At 26.9% G+C, this 24,324-nt stretch overlaps 1 protein-coding gene across 1 annotated transcript in view; it reads left to right on the top strand.

The window, feature by feature from the left end:
* LOC111677839 (atrial natriuretic peptide receptor 1) overlaps window positions 1-24,324 on the top strand; it is a 118,254-nt gene that overhangs the window by 20,831 nt on the left and 73,099 nt on the right. The gene's annotated exons all lie outside the window — the stretch shown is intronic.

The raw sequence follows: 24,324 nt of genomic DNA, 5'->3' as shown, positions 1-24,324 counted from the left end.
GATAGATAGATAGATAGATAGATAGATAGATAGATAGATAGATAGATAGATAGATAGATAGATAGATAGATAGATAGATAGATAGATAGATATTTAGTTAGTTAGTTATGTTCACTAATGAAATTTTTCTTTAGAGAAATGTTCACTAATAAAATTTTTATAGAAAAAGGTCCATTAATCACATTTTTTATAAAGTTAACCAATAAAACTCTTCTATACAAAAAAGTTCACCAATGAAATTTTTTGTAAACATAAATTTCTTAGAAGAAATTGTTCTTTAAAAAATCTTTATCAATAAACAAATATAAATTTTCCCTTACAAAATATTCACTTATAACTACTATAGCGTGTTACTATTGTACAAGTAGAAATAAGAATTATCTCTTGTCTTTGGCTATATTTGTTTTCCTCCTAAAGCTTTTTTCATGGTATTGATTCCAACATTTCTACAAAAAACAAATTTCAAATTTCAAAATTGAGCAATAACACCAAAGGTCAGACGCATTAAACACACTTTATGCATTTGCAATGCCATCAAAATAAGAATAAGAAATAATATTACAAAAATCAAATGCTGTGTAAGCATTTTAAATGTATGTAAGAAAATAATCCATAAAAAAATTCTTTAAATATCAAAATTAAACGGAAATCTTTTATATAATTTAAAACAAACAATGTTGCTACAAACAAATAAATAAAATAGCAAAATAAAAGTACAAACAAATATATTAAATTGAATAATTTGCCTTTTTGATAATAACACAATAAAACATGATTTCTATGTTAATATTAGATCATTTATTTGTCTAAAATTTATTGTGAATTTATTGTTCAAAAATTTATGCCCCCAAGCGTATGAGTGATATTTGTGAATGTAAGCAATATGGTTAAAATTAAATATTCATCATACGCTATGTTGGTTTATTGTAAAGAATTGAAATCAATTTTCATATTATTATATACTTTTGTATAGATTTTTCTAATAAAATTATTAAGGAATATTAAATAAGTATAAAGAAAATCGAAAACTTCAACGGTCTGATTTAAAATAAAATTAAATTATTTATTTTTTATTTGATTAAATTTTTGTATTTAAAAAAAAAAAATATTCTTAAATTTAATTTTTTCATAAAACAACATTTTCTTTGAAAAAACATGTCTGTGTCATTAAAAACTGTGTTTGTTTAAAGTCTTTCATCTTAAGCGAACATTTTAGACATTTATAAATTTATATGTGACAGACACAAAAGGACGTAAAGGCATCAAATATAAAGAAATTTTAAATTAAAAATACTATTAAAAGGAATGTTTGTAAATGTTAATGTTAAAGAAACATATATTTTTGCACAATATTTAAACAGATTCATATGAAACTAATATAAGTATATCACACTATAAATACACACCTTTTTAAATTTCATGCACTAGGCATCATTATAAATTGAATATAATATTGAAATTAATTTTAGCTCCAATTATAATTACCAAACCATATTGCAACAGCACAAACATATTATCTTTCAACACTCAAATACAAATAACTATACAAACAACATAATATTGGTCACAACTATAAATACTCACACACACACAAGTACATATTTTATAAAAAAAATCATTAAATATTTGTAGTAAATAATAATAATGAGTTTGACTGCTTGCCTCACTGACTGTCGGCTGTTGGGAAAATAAAATCAAATACATACACACTTCATATATAGTGGCCATTGAGTCTGCAAGAGAGTTATAGTGAATTTATAAATTAATGATTAAATCAGCACAAATTGTAATTAAGTTTTGTGTGTAATAAAAGCCACATATAAATTAAATAAATTCACACTTTATTCAATATTTATAATTAGTAATTTTATCACATTGATATTGTTAAATAAGTGGCCAATGTATATAACAAACACTAGTCACAATAGGGTGATAAATTTATATGTAAAAGAAAATTTAAAACTTTTATTGAAGGCATTATATTGAACATAAATTTTTGTAATAAAATTTTCATCAATGACATTTTTTTTATTAAACGTATGAAACTTTTCATAAAAATTAAGAAAACTTTTAAAAATATAATTAATTTTTTTATAGATTTTAATCTTTTAATTAGAAATTATAAGTGAATTTTTACCATCAAGACATTTTCTGAGCGGGAGCGGGGGGGGGGGGGAACGGTTGTATGGGGACTAGGCGAAGTAAAGGACCGATTGCAATTGCTTTCGTCCTTGAACTAAGATAATAGTGTGTGTCAAATTTCATCAAATTATCTTGAAAATTGCGAACTGTAGCACAAGGTTTACATGGACACACAGACGAACGGACGGACGGACGGACGAACAGACGGACATAGCTAAATCGACACAGAAAGTGATTTTGAGCCGATTGGTATACTTTAAGATGGGCCTAGAACCAAACGCATAATACCCTGCCCACTATAGTGATGAAGGGTATAAATATTTAGTTTTCTATATACAAGTTCACAATCATAGAAATTATGAAAACCAGTTTAGTTTTTATAGAAAAGTTAATGATCATGTTGAGGTTTTCATAGGAAAGTTAACGATCAGTTGGTTCTTTTGTAGAAAAGTTGACAATCAGATGGTTTTTCTATAGAAATGTTGACGATCAGTTGAGAAGTTAGAGAAGTTGATGATCAGTTAGTTAGTTTGTTAGTTAGTTAGTTAGTTAGTTAGTTAGTTAGTTAGTTAGTTAGTTAGTTAGTTAGTTAGTTATTTAGTTAGTTAGTTAGTTAGTTAGTTAGTTAGTTAGTTAGTTAGTTAGTTAGTTAGTTAGTTAGTTAGTTAGTTAGTTAGTTAGTTAGTTAGTTAGTTAGTTACATAGTTAGTTATTTAGTTAGTTAGTTAGTTAGTTAGTTAGTTAGTTAGTTAGTTAGTTAGTTAGTTAGTTAGTTAGTTAGTTAGTTAGTTAGTTAGTTAGTTAGTTAGTTACTTAGTTAGTTACTTAGTTAGTTACTTAGTTAGTTACTTAGTTAGTTAGTTAGTTAGTTAGTTAGTAAGTTAGTTAGTTAGTTAGTTAGTTAGTTAGTTAGTTAGTTAGTTAGTTAGTTAGTTAGTTAGTTAGTCATTACAAATAAAGTTTTTCTATAGAAAATTTTTCTACGGATCTCTAATGAAATTTTTCTATAGAAAAAAGTTCATCGATAAAATTCTTTTTATAGAAAAATATTAAAAAATTAAAGTTTTCTGTAGTAAAATATTCCTGAGTGCAATTTTTATATAGAAAAAATTTCACCAATTGTTCATCAATTATGCAAGTTTTCTATAGCAAAATATTCACCAGCAAAATTTTTCTATAAAAACGTTTTTTCCAATGAAATTTTTCCATAGAAAAATGTTGTCCAATAAAATTTTTCTATATAAAAATCTTCACCAATGACTTTTATATAGAAAAAATTTCACTAATGAAATATTTCTTTACAAAAAAAGTTCACCAAAGAAATGTTTCTTTAGAAAAAAGTTCATTAATGAATTTTTTTATAAAGAAAATGTTTACCAAAGAGTTTTTCTGTGAAAAAATTCTTCAATAAAATTTATAACTTTATAAAACTCTATATCAATAAACAAATATATAAAAAATTTTCTTTAACAAAATTTTCACTTACAAATTTTTTAGATCCCATTGTGCAAGTAGAATTTTGAATTATTTTTATCCTTCGACTATATTTGCTTAACTCTTAAAACTATATTTCTGGTTTTCCTTTCCTTTTGGGCTTGTTTTTTTCTTTTCACTAGAAAACAATCCTTTCTCTACAATAATAACAGTCCATATATTATTTAAACATAAACACACACATACACACTCACAGTGTAAGAAAAAGTTAATTAAAATGTGTTTTTTTTTTTTGTACAAAATCCTTACAGCCCATTAAATTTGCCAAATCCCAATGATGACCTTAAATAATACCTTAATTATTTGTTGATTAACATTATCTGTAAGATGATAATGATGATAATTATAACAATGTCCTTGAATATAAATAGATTTCTTGTTTGTAGACTATAAACAACACAAGAGCAAAAAAAGTAACACTAGAGCAACAATAATAAATACTATGGCGTCTGGCTTTAGAAGAAATACAAAAAATCCTTAAGGGTTCAAATTGCACAATCTTTAATCTGAATCCCAGGCATTCGATTTGTAATGCTCTTTGTAATGTAAAACACATAAAGAAAATGTATTTTAAAAATACCTACCAATACTTTTAATTTAATAAAATTTTTGAAGAAAAGATTTAGGCCTTAACATAGGACCTTTATATATGAACAGCAATTAGCAACATATAAATGATTTAAGAGTAGGAATATTTAATACATGTTTTTACACAAAAAGGTTAAATATTTTTAACATAATTAAAAAAATTTTAGAAAAATTAAAAGCAATTTATTTAAAATAGTAACAAAAATACCCAAAATATAATATCATAATAAAATAAACCATAGATAAACTCTCAAACATTTTTCAAGTTAATAAAGTCAGAAACAAAAAAAAATCCTCTTAACTTTACTGTCCTTAACACATACACTACTGATTGTGAAGAAAACCATTTAAATTGCAACAGCAACGAAAAAATTCTTTGTCTCATAATTTCATTATTTTTCATTTTAAAATTTTTTTTCAGTTGATATTTATTGAGTTCAAAATGTCACAATTTCACTTCTGTTGGCAGAAAACAAAAAATTATGAAAAGCTTAAAGTACCCACTTCATTATCTGAGTCCCAGTTAATGTTAGCAAAGTACTTGTCATGTTCGTTTTGTGACATCAATTTAATGACCTTTTTTTTCTACTTATACAAGTATCTTATTCGTTTCATTTTGTCATTAATTCAATGACTTTTTTTCAACTCTTCTCTCTCTCGTCTAGTCTATGTATTCATGATACTTTAAAAATTATACATACTTCAAAATTACTATCATTAAAAGAAGAATGAAAAATAAGTACAAGAAAACAATATTGTTATAGAGTGGTTAAGTTGTATTTAAAACTTAATTTAAGTTTTAATTCTTATTATTAAAGGGAAGGATAGCATAGCAACACACGTAGAAATCCATTTTGGAATGAAAGTTTAATAGTGAAAATTGAAGTTCAGAAATGTTGACGATAAATTTAGTTTTCTGCAGACAAGTTGACAATCACTAGAATTTCTATAGAAAAGTTGGCGATCAGTAAGTTTTTCTATAAAAAAGTTGACGATCAGTTAGGTTTAATATAGAAAAGTTGACGCCCGGTTTGGTTATCTATTAAAAAAGTATATAGTCAGTAAATTTTCTATAGAATAGTATGCGATCAGTAAGTTTTTATAGAAAAGTATACGATTAGTAAGTTTTCTATAGAGAGGTTTAAGATCAGTAAGTTTTCTATAGAAAGGTTGAAGATCAATAAGTTTTCCATATAAAAATTGACAATCAGTAGTGTTTCTACAGAAAACATTACGATCATTTTAAGTTTCTATAAAAGAAGTAAAGGATCTGTTATGATTTTTATAAAAAAAATGACGAATAGTTCAGTTTTCTTTAGAAATCTTGGTAATCAGCAGGAAAGTTGAAGATAAATAAGTTTTCTATAGAAAAATTGACGATCAGTTAGGTTTTCTATAAAAAAGTTGACGACCAGTTAGGTTTTCGATGGAAAAGTTGACAACCAATTAGGTTTTCTTCTGAAAAGTTAACAATCATTAAGTTTTCTATCGAAAAGTTGACGATCAGTTAGGTCCTCTATAGAAAAGTTTACGATCAGTTTTCTATTAAAAACTTGATGATCAGCAGAAAAGTCTGAAGTACAGTTGTCGATCAATATGTTTTCTATAGGAAAGTTGACGATCACTACAATTTCAATAGAAAAGTTGTCGATCAGTTATGTTTTCTATAGAAAAGTTGACGATCAGTTAGGTCTTCTATAGAAAAGTTGACGATCAGCTGGAATTTCTATAGAAAATTTAATGGTCAGTTACGTTTTCTATAGAAAAGTAACGAATAGTTCAGTTTTCTATTGAAAACTTGCCGATCAATAGAAAAGTCAGAAGATCGAAAAGTTGACGATCAATACGTTTTCTATAGATAAGTTGACGATCACTACAATTTCTATAGAAAAATTGCCGATCAGTTAGGTTTTCTGTAGAAAAGTTGACGATCAGCTAGGTTTTCTATAGAAAAGTTGACGATCAGCCAGAATTTCTATAGCAAATTTGATGGTCAGATAGGTTCCCTATAGAAAAGTTGACGATCAGCCAGAATTTCTATAGTAAATTTGATGGTCTGTTTGGTTTTCTATAGAAAAGTTGACGAATAGTTCAGTTTTCTATAGAAAACTTGACGATCAGCAGAAAAGTTGAAGATCAGTAAGTTTTCTATCGAAAATTTGACGATCAATACGTTTTCTATAGAAAAGTTAACGATCACTCAATTTCTATAGAAAACTTCATGATCATTTAGGTTTTCTATAGAAAACTTGATGATCATTTAGGTTTTCTATAGAAAACTTGATGATCAGTTAGGTTTTCTATAGAAAAGTTGACGATCAGTTAAGTTTTCTATCGAAAAGTTGACGATCAGTTAGGTTTTCTTTATAAAATTTGACAATCAACTACAATTTTTATAGAAAATTTGATGGTCAGTTAGGTTTTCTATAGAAAATTTAACGATCAGCTAGAATTTCTATAGAAAATTTGATGATTAGTTAGGTTTTCTATAAGAAAGGCAATGATCGTTAGGTTTTCATTAGAAAAGTTGATGGTCATTAAGTTTCCTATGGAAAAGTTAAATTTTGTATAGAAACATTTACGATCGGAGGGTTTTCTAAAGATGATTTGATGAGCAGTGAGTTGTCTACAGAAAATTTGTTTTTGAATAACTTTTTATGGAGAAGTTGAGAAGTTCTCTATAGAAAAGATGAAGATCAATAATGTTTTCTATAGAAAAGTAGATCGTCAACTATTCTCAGGAAAGCTCAATTTTTTATAGTAAAGTGTAAGATAAGTAAGTTTTCTATAGAAAGTATTAATTTTCTATTCTTTTATAGAAAGTTATCTCTCACTTTTTCAAAAATCTTATTGTCCTTTAAAATTTAATATTTGTTGTGCAAGCGAATCGAAGACGTCTCATAAATTTGTTTGCCTTTTTCTTTACCAACCAATAAACCAGCAAAAAGACTTCAATTTAAAATGTTAAACTTGTGGTTGCTGTTGTTTTAATAAAATTTCTACAAATATTTACAAACGGAAAAATATATTTAATCTTGGAATAAAGATAAAGGACACAGCAAAAATGCATTTAATATTAAAAAAAAATTTAATAAAAATATTTATACGCTAAATGGTTAAGATACTTTGAAGAGAGTTAAAGAAAGCAGTAAGTAATAAAATGCACTTGAAATTATAGTTATTAAAAAGCAACAAGTAGATGAAGGAAAAGTAAAGAAAGAAGGAAAAATTTACAATAAATTATTTAAAGTTATTCACTTTATTTAGTATTTTAATATGTGGTACCACAGAGCGTATGATTATTTTCACAATACGTATACGCATAGATGAATCAACAGAATAAAATTATTTGTGAATAAATCTTGTCTAAACAGGAAGCATAATTTAAAATTTTTGATTAGGATATGAAAAAAATTAAATAATGTTCCTGACTTCACACTGTGCACATTGGCACAAAATTGAAAGCTTGTAGACAAAGCTCATTTTGACCTTTAAATTAATATATATAAAAAATTATGAATTTTAGTAAAATCAATATAAAGTTTTTTAAATAATTTTATGCAGTATGTGTGAAAAAAAAACATAAAATCTTTTTTTTAATATTTTTTTTGTCGACACGTGCCAGACTTATCTTTTTGCATAAAAAAACAACATGAAGTGTTTGAACCTATCAGCAAAAAATGACAGCAATATTTGAATAACAGCAGGAACAAACGATTCCCAAAAAAAAATTTGTTTAACTAGACTAAAACTTCCGCTTTATAATAAGAAGAAATAACAACAAATAGAGGAAAAAATTTTAAAACATATGATAAATTAATTTTCATAAAGGAAAACCTTTTCATAAATAAAACCCAATTCGTTTTATCAGCTTTTTACATCAAATTTTAAGATAAAATAATAAATTTTGTTTAAATAACTTAAATATTATATTAAGTTGCTTTCTTCCCCGCACTTCCCTTTTTAATGCAATAGTAACTTTTTATCTTAAAATAAGTGAAAAATTTCCTTGACTCTACATAATTCTTAATAGGTTTTATAAATGCATGAACTATATGTATCCTTTTATATTTAGAAAATGTTTTAGAAAATATATAAAAGGAAACTGAGTAATAACTAAACATTTATCAACACTTTTGACCACAGAAACTTTTTTCTTGTAAATAAGCAAATTTAAAACTTGTTGATTTTAACTACAACTTCAAATCAGAATTAGGCACGAAATCTTAATGATATGGTTTATTAACTAATAAAGGTAAAAACAAAACTTATAGTTCAGTTTTTGTCGAAATTTGACAATCAGTCTTGTTATCTATCCATAGAAAATGGAATGAATTAAAAGTTTCAGTATGTAATTTCTATAGAAAAGTTGAGGATCAGTTTAGTTTTCTTTAGAAAAGTTCACGATCAGTTGAGTTTTCCATAATAAAATTGGCGATCAGCTAGTCAGTTTCTATCGGTCAGTTTCTTAAACAAATTCTAGATTTATATATTAAAGTTAGTCTAGTTTTCATAGAAAAATAAGTTTCCTATGGAAAAGTGAACGATCAGTAACTTACTATAGAAAACATGTCGATCAGTCCCGTTTTCTGTAGAAAAGTTGACAAACCATTCAAATTTCTATAGAAGAGTTGGCTATCAGTCAGACGATCAGTCCAGTTATCTAAAGAAAAGTTGACGATCAGTTTATTAATCTATAAAAATTTCATCATTTAGTTTTTTTAAAGAAAAGTTGACGATAAGTTTTGTGTTGAGAAGCTGACGATCAGTTGAATTTTCTACAGAAAGTTCAGTTTTCTATAGAAAAGTTGACGATCAGTAAGTTCTTTTTAGAATAATCAACGATCTAAAAATAACTAGAGAAAAGTTGTTGATCAGTTTAGTTTTCTATAGAAAAGTTGACGATCAGTTCAGTTTTTTAAAGAAATATTGGCGATCAGTAAATTTCCTACACAAAAATTAAAGTTCTGAAAGTTACTATAGAAAAGATGTTGATCAGTTTAGTTTTCTATAGAAAAGTTGACTATCAGTTGAGTTTTTTAAATAAAAGTTGACGATCAGTTCAGTGTTCTATAAAAAATTTACGAGATCAGTTTAGTTTTCTATAGAAAAGTTGACGATCAGTTAGGTTTTTTATAGAAAAGTTGACGATCAGATTAGTTTTCTATAGAAAAGTTGACAATCAGTTTAGTTTTCTATAAAAAAGTTGACGATCAGTTAATTTTTCTATAGAAAAAGTTGACGATCAGTTCAGTTTTAAAGAAAAGTTGAAGATTTGTTCTCAGATAAGTGAGATTCCTATAGAAAAGTAAACGATCTGTAAGTTACTATAGAAGAGAAGTTGATCAGTTTATTTTTCTATAGAAATGTTTACTATCAGTCCAGTTTTTTTATAGAAGAGTATGCGATCAGTATTTTTCATATAAAAAACTTGACTATCAGTCTACTTTTCTTTACGAAAATAGAAAATCAATCTACTTTTCAATGGCAAACGATCAGTCTAGTTATCTATATACAAGTTGACGATAAGTTAAAAATAAAGCTAGTTGACTATTAGTTTAAATAGTATTTTGTTCGTTAAAGTAGTTTCAAAGAATCCTACAAAAATAGCATCATACAAAAATTTTATGCATTAAAATTGTTTATTTTATATGAATCCTGCAAATAAATCCGTTTATCCGTCAAGTGAAAGAGTAAAGTGTGTTGTGCAAACGAATGCATGTGATGCTATCTAAAGTGTACCTCTATTTACATTCGTCAGTTGTTAATTTATGTAAATTTTTATTGTACTTTGTATTTACAATTAAAAAAGTGTATTTGTATACATTTGTATTCATATGCTACAGACACCCACGGTACTGTATACCCAATGGTATACAGTACATAAATGCAATAAATAACTGACAGTGTATTGGGCTTAAATTAATATTATTCATTTTGACATTTCTTTTGTCATTATTTTAATGATACCAACAACGGCAGCAATAGCGAAAGTCCTGTGTTTTACATAAAATTTGTTTATCTATATATTTAGGTAAATCTCTTGTTGAACAATATTCACTACCAAAAGATTTTCAAATGTCCATAGTAGCTTGTTGTTGAAATTCTTGGAAATTTTGTTCAAATTTTTATCCTAAAGCTGAATTTTTTTTTAACAATCGATTCAGTGGATTTCTAAATTAGAAGATTATTAATACAAGCAGTCAGTGTGGAATGTTCTTTAGAAACTCATTAATATCTTTAGGGGTATAAAATAAACAAATTTACAAATACTAGTAACATGTTGTATAATTTTTCCAAATTGTAATTACATATGCTAATTCTGATATAACCCACAGTGCAGTTGCATATTGTTGCTTCAAAATATTTTTGGGTATAACAACTACTTTAATTCATGCACAAAATATAAAGTTTATATTAATTCTGTCAGGTCGTTTGTAACACATCACATTTGTTAACAACACATTTTTGTTTTCGTCAGTTATTTATTGAAAACGTTAATGACAAATCAGTTTTATATCGAAAAATTTCCGATCAGTCTATATAAAAGTAAATGATCAATCTTTCAATTCTTCACAAAAGTTTACGCTCATTCTAGTTTTTTATAGAAAAATTAAGAAGAATCAAATTTAAAATTTAACGATCAGTATAGTTTTCTATAGAAGAGTAGACGATCAGTTCAGTTTTGTATAGACATGTTGACGATCAGTATAGTTTTGTATAGAAAAGTTATCGATCAGTCTAGTTTTCTATAGAAAAGTTTACGATTAGTTTAGTTTCCTATAGAAAAGTTTACGATTAGTTTAGTTTTCTATAGAAAAGTTAACGATCAGTTTATTTTTCTATAGAAAAGTTGACGATCAGTTCAGTTTGCTATAAAAAAGTTTACGATCAGTTTAGTTTTCTATAGAATTTTTAACGATCAGTCTAGCTATCTATAGAAAAGTGGACGATCAGTCTAGTTTTCTATCGAAAAGTTGACGATCAGTCTAGTTTTCTATAGAAAAGTTGACGATCAGTCTAGTTTTCTATAGAAAAGTTGACGATCAGTCTAGTTTTCTATAGAAAAGTTGACGATCAGTCTAGTTTTCTATAGAAAAGTTGACGATCAGTCTAGTTTTCTATAGAAAAGTTGACGATCAGTCTAGTTTTCTATAGAAAAGTTGACGATCAGTCTAGTTTTCTATAGAAATGTTGACGATCAGTCTAGTTTTCTATAGAAAAGTTGACGATCAGTCTAGTTTTCTATAGAAAAGTTGACGATCAGTCTAGTTTTCTATAGAAAAGTTGACGATCAGTCTAGTTTTCTATAGAAAAAGTTGACGATCAGTCTAGTTTTCTATAGAAAAGTTGACGATCAGTCTAGTTTTCTATAGAAAAGTTGACGATCAGTCTAGTTTTCTATAGAAAAGTTGACGATCAGTCTAGTTTTCTATAGAAAAGTTGACGATCAGTCTAGTTTTCTATAGAAAAGTTGACGATCAGTAGTTTTCTATAGAAAAGTTGACGATCAGTCTAGTTTTCTATAGAAAAGTTGACGATCAGTCTAGTTTTCTATAGAAAAAGTTGACGATCAGTCTAGTTTTCTATAGAAAAGTTGACGATCAGTCTAGTTTTCTATAGAAAAGTTGACGATCAGTCTAGTTTTCTATAGAAAAGTTGACGATCAGTCTAGTTTTCTATAGAAAAGTTGACGATCAGTCTAGTTTTCTATAGAAAAGTTGACGATCAGTTTAGTTTTCTATAGAAAAGTTGACGATCAGTCTAGTTTTCTATAGAAAAGATGACGATCAGTCTATAGAAAAGTTGACGATCAGTCTAGTTTTCTATAGAAAAGTTGACGATCAGTCTAGTTTTCTATAGAAAAGTTGACGATCAGTTTAGTTTTCTATAGAAAAGTAAACGATCAGTTTAGTTTTCTATAGAAAAGTTGACGATCAGTTTAGTTTTCTATAGAAAAGTTGACGATCAGTTTAGTTTTCTATAGAAAAGTTGACAATCAGTTTAGTCTTCTATAGAAAAGTTGACGATCAGTTTAGTTTTCTATAGATAAGTTGACGATAAGTCTAGTTGTCTATATAAAAGTAGACGATCATTCTAGTTTTCTTTAGAAAAGTTGATAATCAGTCTAGTTTCAATAGATGATGATCTGTTAAGTTTCTAAAAAAAAAAGTTGATGATCAATTAGATTTAAAAGAAAAGTTGATAATCAAATTTTTCTATAGAAAACTGGATGATCAGTTCTGTTTTCTGATAAAAAGTTTAAGATTCGTCATGACCGAATAGAAAACTCTTACTTTTTTTTTAATTAATGTTCTAGGCATTTGGTTGATTCAGTGCAACCGAAAAACAGCATATACAAATTTAGGTCATGACTATGGTTGACATAAGAATTTTTTAACGCTTTCATAATGAACCATATTTTCTGCCTCGAATATTTAAAATTTGTTCCGAAAAAAAGAGAGTAAATATCAAAGAATAACTTTAACATGCGTTTCAACCTTTTCGTTTTTTCTCGTAATAGTCAACATCATTAAAATGACAAAGGATGTGTGGGTATTTGGGACGATTAAGAAAAAGTGAAACAGACAAACGATAAAAAAATAAAAGGTGTTAATTAGAAAATTCACACGAGAAAAAAAACAAATATGTAAATTCTACTCTACATTAAAAATTAATCAAAAAATATATAAAAAAACGGTATTTTTCATTAAGAGCAAAAAAACGTTTTACTTATTTTGTCTACCATAATTTAGCTCACTTATGTATGTATATGTTATGCCATTAGTTTCATACATGTACCTTTTAATGTATGTGTGCATTCAAGTGTCATGTATTTTGTTTTCACTTTATTTTTTCATTAAAAATCTCAAACTTATTTATACATTTTTATAAAAATATTCTAACAACTATTAATAACAACTTTTATTAAAACTTTTCGACACCTATTGAATTCATGCACATGCATGCACGAACTGATTTACATACTCAAACGTATATGTATATTTTAAAACCACTTAGCAATAATACTAACACTTAAATGTTAATAATAGGGTGGCTCCATTTTTTACGTATAGGTATACAAAACTAATAAAATATAAACTTAACGATCGTTCAGTTTTCTTTTAAAAAGTTTACGATTATTCTAATTTTCTATATAAATATTATTGTTTTGCCGATCAGACAAGCATTCTACAGAAAAGTTTACTATCTGTTCTGTATATCACTTTAGTTTTTCATAGAAAATGTGACAATTAATCAAGTTGACGATCAATCTTGTTTTCTATAGAAAAGTTGACGATCATGTTTTCTATACAAAAGTTGACGATCAGTCATGTTTTCTATAGAAAAGTTGACGATCAGTCTAGTTTTCTGTAGAAAGTTGACGATCAGTCTAGTTTTCTGTAGAAAAGTTGACGATCACTCCAGTTTGTTATAGTTACCAATTTGCTATAGAAAAGTTGACGATCAGTCTAGTTTTCTATAGAAAAGTTGACGATCAGTCTAGTTTTCTATAGAAAAGTTGACGATCAGTCTAGTTTTCTATAGAAAAGTTGACGATCAGTCTAGTTTTCTATAGAAAAGTTGACGATCAGTCTAGTTTTCTATAGAAAAGTTGACGATCAGTCTAGTTTTCTATAGAAAAGTTGACGATCAGTCTAGTTTTCTATAGAAAAGTTGACGATCAGTCTAGTTTTCTATAGAAAAGTTGACGATCAGTCTAGTTTTCTATAGAAAAGTTGACGATCAGTCTAGTTTTCTATAGAAAAGTTGACGATCAGTCTTGTTTTCTATAGAAAAGTTGACGATCAGTCTTGTTTTCTATAGAAAAGTTGACGATCAGTCTAGTTTTCTATAGAAAAGTTGACGATCAGTCTAGTTTTCAATAGAAAAGTTGACGATCATACTAGTTTTTTACGGAAAAGTTAACGATTACGATCAGTTGACAATCAGGCCAGTTTTCTGTAGAAAAGTTGACTATCAGTCTAGTTTTCTATAGAAAAGTTGATGATCAGACTAGTTTTCTGTAGAAATGATGACGATCAGACTAGTTTTTCTATAGAAAAGTTGACGACCACTCTAGTTTGTTATAGTTTCAAATTTGCTATAAAAAATTTACGAATAGTACAGTTTTTTATAGAAAAGTTGACAATCATACTAGCTTCATACTACTAGTCCTGTTTTCAGTCTAGTTTTCTATAGAAAAGTTGACGATCACTACAGTTTGTTATAATTTTCAGTTTGATATGAAAAAGTTGGCGATCAGTCTAGTTTTCTATGGGAAAGTTGACGATCACTCCAATTTTCTATAGATAAGTTGTCGATCATTTTAGTTTTTTGGAGAAAAGTTGACGATTAGTCTAGTTTTCTATAGTTTCCAGTTTGCTATGGAAAAGTTGCCGATCAGTCTAGTTTTCTATAGAAAAGTTAGCATAAAATCAGGATCAGTCCAGTTTGTTATTCTTTCCAGTTTTCTATAGAGAGGGTAACGTTTAGTCTATTTTTCTATAGAAAAGTTGATGATCACTCCAATTTTCTATAGATAAGTTGACGATCATTCTAGTTTTTGAAGAAAAGTTTACGATCAGTCTAGTTTTCTATAGAAAACTTGACAATCAGTCCAGTTTTCTGTAGAAAAATTGACGATTAGTCTAGTTTTCTTTAGAAAAGTTGACGATCACTCCAATTCGTTATTGTTTCCAGTTTGCTATAGAAAAGTTGACGATCACTTCAATTTTCTATAGATAAGTTGACGATCATTCTAGTTTTTTTTGGAGAAAAGTTGACGATCATTCTAGTTTTTAGGAGAAAAGTTTACGATCAGTCTTATTTTCTATAGAAAAGTTGACGATCAGTTTTATTTGGTAAAGAGTATAAATTTAAAAGAAATGATTTTACACCTTAGCGCAAAATCAGTTTTGGTGGAGCCACCCACACGAAAACAATACCAACACGTACATACATGGCATACATTTTCACATACATATACATGTAGATTTATTTTAATTTTGTGACTTTAAAAGAGAAATAGTTTTTTTTATAGCCTGAAGTTAGAAACTATAAAACGGGTGTGAAAAAGAATAGAAAAAATGGATTAAGTAAAAGAAATCTTAATTACAATAGAATGTCGTTTGGATAGTTGTTAGAATTATTAAAAATGGAATGAAATTAATAAAATAATAAAAGTAATGCCTTATAATTGTAAGGATTTAATACGTATTGCTAAAAAATATTTATATAATTTAATCAACGTTTAAATCTGTTAAAATATATAAAAAAAAGTTGTAAATTACTTAATTAAGTCGACTTAAAAAAATTATTTTGTCATTTCATCATTCAAACCATATTTTGTAATTAGTTAAATATTCCACATTTAATTACGATTCAAATTTCAAATACCGTAGGGTGTATTTTTCACTTCATTTTGTTATTTTCTGTAGTTTTTTTCTAGTTGCTTTCTTTTTTTCCCCATTTTGTTTTTGCAATCGCAACAAAAGTCATTAAAGCATATAACTACCTAAAGGGATTTGTGTATTGTACTTAGAATAAAAAAGGGATTTTTTCAATGTTTTATAGCAAAAGTAGTAAAGTGAAATTTTACTATTTCAGACATAGTTAAGTGAAAGTATGTGCAAATAGTGTAGCAAGCAGGTTAGTATGAAGCAGATATTAGGGTACAATTTAATTTGGAAAATTTAAAACATAACAAAGATTATATTTTCTAAATTAAATTTTAATTCTATAATAATGCAAAGGATTTATGACAAATACTATTCTATTGATTATAAGTTAAGTTTTTGAAATAAAAAGGACAAATTATTGATCTGCAATTTTCTAAAACAAACCTGGAAACTCAGTTTTCTTTAGAACCGAAGATGATCAGTCAGATTTCGATTAATATCATTTTACAAAAGCTGATGATTAGATAAGTTTTTTTTTAAGAAATGTTGATGATCAGAAAGTTTTCTGGAGAAAAATTGACGATCAGTTACGTTAACTTTAAAAAAAAGTAAACGATTAATAAGTTTTTTAATAGAAAATTACAAATCAGTATGTTTTATATAAATGTTACAAATCAGTATGTTTTATATAAAAGTTACAAATCAGTATGCTTTCTATAGAAATGTTAAGGATCAATAAGATTTCTAAAGAAATGTTAAGGATCAGTTTATTTTCTATTGAAAATTTAACTTTCTGTAAGCTTTTTACAGAAAATTAAACGATCAGTAATTTTTGTGCAAACACGATAACGATCAGTAAGTTTAAGATAGAAATGTAAACGATCAGTAAGTTTTCGATAGAAAAGTTATAGATCAGAAATTTTTCGATAAGAAAGTTAACGATGAGTAAGTTTTCTACAGAAACGTTAACGATCAGTAAGTTTTCTGCAGAAAAGTTAACGATCAATAATTTGTCTAGATTTGTATAGAAAAATGAGCAATTACACTTGTTTTCTATCGAAAAATTAATGATTAGTAAGTTTACTATCGAAAAGTTAATAATCAGTAAATATTCTACAGAAAAGTTTATGATCGGTAAGTTTTGTAAAGTAAAAGTAAAGTAAACGATCAATAAGTTTTGTAAAGAAAAGATGGCGGTCAGTTACGTATTCTATAGAAAAGTTAATGATCAGTAAGTTTTCTATAGAAAAATTAACGATAATTAACTTTTATTTAGAAAATCAGTAGGTTTTCTATAGAAGAGATATCGATCAGAAAGTTTTCTATAGAAAAGTTAACGATCAGTAAGTTTTCTATAGAAAAGTTAACGATCAGTAGGTTTTCTATAGAAAAGTTAACGATCAGTAGATTTTCTATAGAAAAGTTAACGATCAGTCAGTTTTCTTTAGAAAAGTTAACGATCAGTAAGTTTTCTATAGAAAAGTTAACGATCAGTAAGTTTTCTATAGAAAAGTTAACGATCAGTAAGTTTTCTATAGAAAAGTTAACGATCAGTAAATTTTCTATAGAAAATTTAACGATCAGTAAGTTTTCTATAGAGAAGTTAACGATCAGTAAGTTTTCTATAGAAAAGTTAACGATCAGTAAGTTTTCTATAGAAAAGTTTACGATCAGTGTAGTTTTCTATAGAAAAGTTAACAATCAGTAGGTTTTCTATAAAAAAGTTAACGATCAGTAGGTTTTCTATAGAAAAGTTAACGATCAGTAGGTTTTCTATAGAAAAGTTAACGATCAGTAGGTTTTCTATAGAAAAGTTAACGATCATTAGTTTTCTATAGAAAAGTTAACGATCAGTAGGTTTTCTATAGAAAAATTAACGATCAATAGTTTTTCTATAGAAAAGTTAACGATCAGTAGGTTTTCGATAGAAAAGTTTACGATCAGTGTAGTTTTCTATAGAAAAGTTTACGATCAGTGTAGTTTTTTATAGAAAAGTTTATAGAAAACCTAAATGACCCTAAAAACCAAACTGATTTCCAATTAGAAAAGTTCACGATCAGTTAGGTTTTCTATAGAAAAGTTTACGATCAGTCTAGTTTTCTAATAAAAAAAAACTGAACGATCAGTCTAGTTTTCGTTAGAAAAATTTACAGTTTGTATGTCTTTTTATAGAGATTATTTTTTAATTTTTTTCTCTTAAGTAGCAGCCTAATGAATACGTATGCCATGAAACTTTTACATCCATACAAGTCAATGCCTTCCTGCAGTAAACGTTGAATATATGTTGAGAATTTAATTTGTAGTCTACAACTGTAGAAATATAAATGTTCAAAACGTAATGACTGACAGCTAGACTAACTTTGTTGCTATTTATTTCTAGCGTGTTATTTTAATTATGTGTTAAGAAAAAAACTAAAAGAAGTAGAGTATATAGAAAACAAAAATATATATAATAAAGTTTCAACAATTTTATAGAAAGTTATGGGGTTTTTTTAAATATCCACAATTTGTCAGTACTTAATGTTAGCATAAGTTTTAATTATACCTTTAATTATTTAGTTGCATTTATTTTGTTGCATTTTTTCTATTTTAATAGATTTTTTTTCTGATTTTTTATGAACACTAGAAAAAGGAAATGGAGGAAAAAGAGTGAACTAAGTGTTTCTCACTGTAAAAGTTTGTTGAAATTTTCTTATTTTATAGATTAAAATAATAAGTTAAAATGCTTGCTAAAGAAAAATGAGTTAAATAGTTTTTAATGATGGAAAAATATAACAATTTCAAAAGTAGTTTTTGAAACATTTTTTTTTTAATATTTAAAGATGTAGCTCCCAAAAAAATTTTTTTCTTAGTACAAACTTACAGTAACCAAAGTTTTTTGTTCATCTGGTTAATAATTAACAATCTATAGAAAATTTTTGTAATTAAAAAACAACAAACAATAATATTTTATTATTCATATTATAATTTTTAATTTAAATAAATTTTTTCACCCTCACCACAATGCAACTTCAGCAGAGGAAATTGCAAATGAAAGTTTTTATAATTAAAATTTGTTCTAATAAAAAATGACCAACAGAATATTATATATGTATATAATGTGGTAAAAACAATAGAAAGTTGAACAACAAAGATATATTGAAAAAGTTGCAGATATATCTGCTGCATAATTAGCCATAGAAATTAAATTAACTAAAATTCTTTAAAATTAATAACAAACTTTAATAAATAAAAAAAAATAAAAAGTGCATTCATTTTCTAGAGAACAAAATAACGATCAGTACAGTTTTCTATAGAAAAGAAGACGATACGTTCAGTTTTCTATAAAAAAGTTTACGATCCGTCCGGTTATCTTTAAAAAAGTAACGATCAGTTTAGTTTTCTATAGAAAAATTTACGATCATTTTAGTTTTTTTTATGGAAAAGTTGTTGATCAGTTTTCTATAGAAAAGTTGATGATCAGTCTAGTTTTTTATAGAAAATGTGATGATCAGTCTAGTTTTCTATAGAAAAGGATATGATCACTGAAGGTTTCTATAGAAAAGTTGATGGTCAGTCAGTTTAGTTTTCTATGGAAAAGTTCATAATCAGTCTACTTTCCATAAAAAGGAGATGATCAGATTAGTTTTCTATAGAAAAGTTGAGGATCAGTGTAATTATCTATAGAAAAGTTTATGATCAGTTTAGTTTCTTATAGAAAAATAGCGATCAGTCTCCTTTGTATAGAAAAGTTGAGGTACAGTCTAGTTTTCTATAGAAAAGTTTATGATCTGTTTAGTTTCTTATAGATAAGTTGATGATCAGTCTACTTTCTTATAGAAAAGTTAATAATCACTCTGGTCTTCTATAGAAAAGTAGAATATCAGCCTAGTTTGACGATCAGTTTAGTTTTCTTTGGAAAGTTGCAGTTTAGATTTCTATAGAAAAGTTTACGAAAATTGATCATCAGTTTAGTTTTCTATGGAAAAGTTGATACTCAGTCTACTTTTCCATAGAAAAGGAGATGATCAGATTAGTTTCCTCTAGAATAGTTGAGGATCATTGTAGTTATCTATAAAAAAGTTTATGATCAGTTTAGTTTCTTATAGAAAAGTTAATGATCAGTCTGGTTTTCTATAGAAAAGTAGACTATCAGCCTAGTTTGACGATCAGTATAGTTTTCTTTGGAAAGTTGCAGATCAGAATATTTGTTCAAATAAAGGTTGGCGATCAGTTCTAGTTTTTTTGTGAAAGTTGATCAGTTTAGATTTCTATAGAAAAGTTTACGAAAATTGATGATCAGTTTAGTTTTCTATGGAAAAGTGGATAATCAGTCTACTTTTCCATAGAAAAGGAGATGATCAGATTAGTTTCTTATAAAAAAGTTGGGGTCAGTAGTGATCAGTCTACATTTGTATACAAAAGTGGAGGATCAATCTAGTTTTCTATAGAAAAGGTGATGATCAGTCTACTTTAATATCATCAGTCTAGTTTCATATAGAAAAGTTGAGGATCAGTCTAGTTTTCTATAGAAAAGTTAATGATCAGTCTACTTTCCTATAGAAATGTTAATGATCAGTCTGGTAGACGATCAGTCTAGTTTAATGATAAGTATAGTTATCTTTGGAAAGTTGCAGATCAGAACAGTTGTTCGAATAAAGGTTGGCGATCAGTTCTGTTTTCTATAAACAAATTAGTTTACGATCAATCCAGTTGATTATCTACTTTGCTATAAAAAGATGATGCTGAGTCTAAATTTCTTACGTATACTGATAGAATATTTTTCTATAGAAAATTAGACTGATCATTAACTTTTTTAGTTGTAGTAGATCAGTTTTCTATAGAAAAGTTGCCGATCAGTCTGGAATTTTATAGAAGAGTATATGGTCAGTCTACTTCTCTATAAAAAATGTGATGATCAGTCTTTTAAAAAGTAACGATTAGTTTAGTTCAATTTAGTTTTTTATTGAACTGTTGCCGATTAGCTTTTTAGAGAATAGATGATCAGTTTACGATCAATGTAGTTTTCTATAGAAAATTTTTCGATCAGTTTAATTATCCAGTCAGCGATCAGTATAGCATTCTGTTAAAAAGAACACGATCAATCGAGTTTTATATACAAAAGTTCACAATCAGTTTACTTTTCTATAGAGATGTTAACGATCTATAGAAATGAACACGATCAGTTTAGTTTTCCAAAGAAAAGTTCACGATCAGTCTAGCATTCTATAAAAAAATCACGATCAGTATAGTTTTCGATACAAAAGTTCACGATCAATTCACTTTTCTTTAGAAATGTCGACCTTCAAAGCAGTTTTCTAGAAAAGACTAGTAAAATATTCTTTGGATCGTTTTTTATAGAAAAAATAACGATCAGTTTGATTTTCCATATAACAGTTGACGACCAGTTTAGATTTCTATGGATAAGTTGTCGATCAGTTCTATTTTCTAGAGAAAAATAAACGATTAGTTTAATTTTCTATAGAAACGTTGAGGATCTGTATGGTTTTCTAGAAAAGTTATCGATTAGTTTGGTTTTCTATAGAAAAGTTGAAGGTTCAGTTTTTCATATAAAACTTTTCGATAAGGAAAACTATAAAAAAATATTCACAAAAATTTTAGCAAACTAATAAAAAAACAAAAATGTTTCTTTAAATGCTTGATGATTTTCTGTCTAAACGAATACTAATCCTACATAAAAATATCATGTCATGACAAAAACAAATCAGCATTAAAATCGTAGACAGATAATCTTGCAAATTTTACCAAATCGTGATTTTTATCTTTTTCAACACTAATTAACACGCAACAAACACGAAACGAATTAATTTCTTAATCGCAAAATAATTTCATGAAAATATGTCTTATATGGTGCGAAAAAAACTTGTAAATATAATTGTTTCTTATACTTTAATTATACATAATATTTTCATTTTTCTTTTTCGAAATTTTTCTGAAACTTTTCCAAATAACATATAAAGTCAGTGACACAATAACAGCAGGAAAAAAAACAACAAATTGAATTCTGTTAGCACATTTGTACAAAAAAAAAACAAACTTTTCTGATAAAGTAAAGGAAGGAAGTTAGAGCAAGAAAATCAACACTTAAACAAATGTATATTTTGAAATTACAATTGAAAAGGTATCGGTAGTTTTAAAGGCGGCAATGAGGTCATATAACTTGACAAATTTTTATTTTATTAAAAAAATTAACAAAAAAAAAACATTCAAAAGAATTTTGATATATTTTGTTTAGAGAAAAGCTCGACTGATACTTCTCTGTAGAACACTAGACCGAACTTGAATATTTCTATCGAAAAGTAGACTGATCGTTATCTTTTACTTCGACAACTAGACTGATCGCCGTCATTTTCTATAGAAAAAATATTCACGATCATTCTATTTTTTCTATAATAAAGTTCACGATCAGTCTAGTATTTGATAGAAAAGATCACGAGTAGTCGAAAACAATACTGATCGTGATCTTCTCTATACAATGCAAAACTGGTCGTAATCTTTTCTATAGAAAAACAGACTGAACGTAAACTTCACTAGACTAATCGTGATCTTTTTTATAGAATACTAAACTGATAATGATCTTACATATAGAAAAATATACTGATCGTGAAATTTACTATCGAAAAAAAGACTGATGGTAATCTGTCCTACATAATACTAGACCGATCTTGAATCACATTTAACTTTTCTATAGAAAACTATACTGATCGTCAACTTTTCTATGGAAAACTAAAGTAATCGTCAACTTTTCTATAGAAAACTAAACTGATCGTCAACTTTTCTATAGAAAACAAGACTGATCGTCAACTTTTCTGTAGATCGTCAACTTTTCTACAGAAAACAAGACTGATCGTCAACTTTTCTATACAAATCTAGACTGATCGTCAACTTTTCTATAGAAAACTAAACTGATCGTCAACTTTTCTATAGAAAACTAAACTGATCGTCAACTTTTCTATAGAAAACTAAACTGATCGTCAACTTTTCTATATAAAACTAAACTGATCGTCTACTTTTCTATAGAAAACTAAACTAATCGCCAACTTTTGTATAGAAAACTAAACTAATCGCCAACTTTTCTACAGAAAACTAGACTGATCGTCAACTTTTCTATAGAAAACAAGACTGATCGTCAAATTTTCTATAGAGAACAAGACTGATCGTCAACTTTTCTGTAGATCGTCCACTTTTCTATACAAATCTAGACTGATCGTAAACATTTCTATATAAAACAACGTCAACTTTTTTATAGAAAACTAGACTGATCGCCAACATTTCTATATAAAAATACACTGATCGTCAACTTTTCTATATAAAACTACACCGACTGTCAACTTTTCTATAGAAAAATACACTGATCGTCAACTTTTCTATATAAAACTACACCGACTGCCAACTTTTCTATAGAAAACTAAACTGATCGTCAATTTTTCTATAGAAAGCTAAACTGATCGTCAACCTTTCTATAGAAAACTAGACTGTTCGTCAATCTTTCTATAGAAAACTAGACTGTTCGTCTACCTTTCTATATAAAACTACACTGAATGTCAACTTTTCTATAGTTTTTCAAAATATAATTTTCTATTATAAAAACAGTTCCTCAGAACTGCAGGATTGTTTCATTGAGTGCGTAAATGTGTGAAACTTCTAAAGTTTACTTGTAAACTTATTTTTGTAAATAAAACACTAAAACATGAACTCTGACGTATGTATATATCCAAGGTAATAACAACATTTCGTGTTTGTAAGTTTGTCGGTTTACATCTAAATATTCTTGAATTTACGTTGATTTAGCTAATCTTCTTGTTTAAAAAAAAGAAATATTTTAGTTGAAACTTACATGATTTTGATTTAATTTTAATATTAAATTCGCAGACAAGATTTTTAATTTAGGACAAGATGAAGAGCGCACTATGGGTGTAAAGTCTGTAAAGAAAATAAAAAAGAATTCAAATTAAATTTATATATAAATTTATATCTTCATAATAAAAATTTACATTCATTAAGATACATAATTATTTAAATTTTGTATTAAAAAATAATTTAACACTGTAATCAATTAGTGCGCGTTTTCATGCCCATTATTAAAAATTTTAATTAATTGTTAACAATTAATGTGAAATGAAATAGATTACAGGACACACCGCTTGCTGAACTAAAAATAAAGTAGACATGAGTGTATTCGTGGCTAATGTAATTTACATACATGTCAAATAAGTAGTTGTCATAACATACTTGACACTTTATAACCCAAAAACCATTTACGTCAATATATTTATTTTCTTGAACGTGTAGCCAGAAAAGACATTGTCACATTTGTTAAGTGATTTTTTTGGTTGTATTTATCTCTTTAACTATTTGACATTTTAATGTACAATATTGACTTCATAGTTACTAAGAAGTCAAATTTATGAACAGGAAAATGTTAGACATATGAGTAAATTTGATGGTGAGAGGAAATAAGAAAAATAAACGTTTGGGTTCATGACGTAGAGCGGAAGTTGTGTATTGTAATGTTGAAGCGGAAACTAAAATGAAAACAGTTTCAAAAGTTTATGTTTAAAGCGAAAGCTTTAAATATATTCTATCTATTTATCTATCTATCTATCTATCTATCTATCTATCTATCTATCTATCTATCTATCTATCTATCTATCTATCTATCTATCTATCTATCTGTCTGTCTGTCTATCTATCTATC

This window comes from Lucilia cuprina, chromosome 4 (genome assembly GCF_022045245.1).
Source record: "Lucilia cuprina isolate Lc7/37 chromosome 4, ASM2204524v1, whole genome shotgun sequence".
NCBI lineage: Eukaryota > Metazoa > Arthropoda > Insecta > Diptera > Calliphoridae > Lucilia > Lucilia cuprina.
This window is presented reverse-complemented; position numbering and strand designations above follow the sequence as displayed.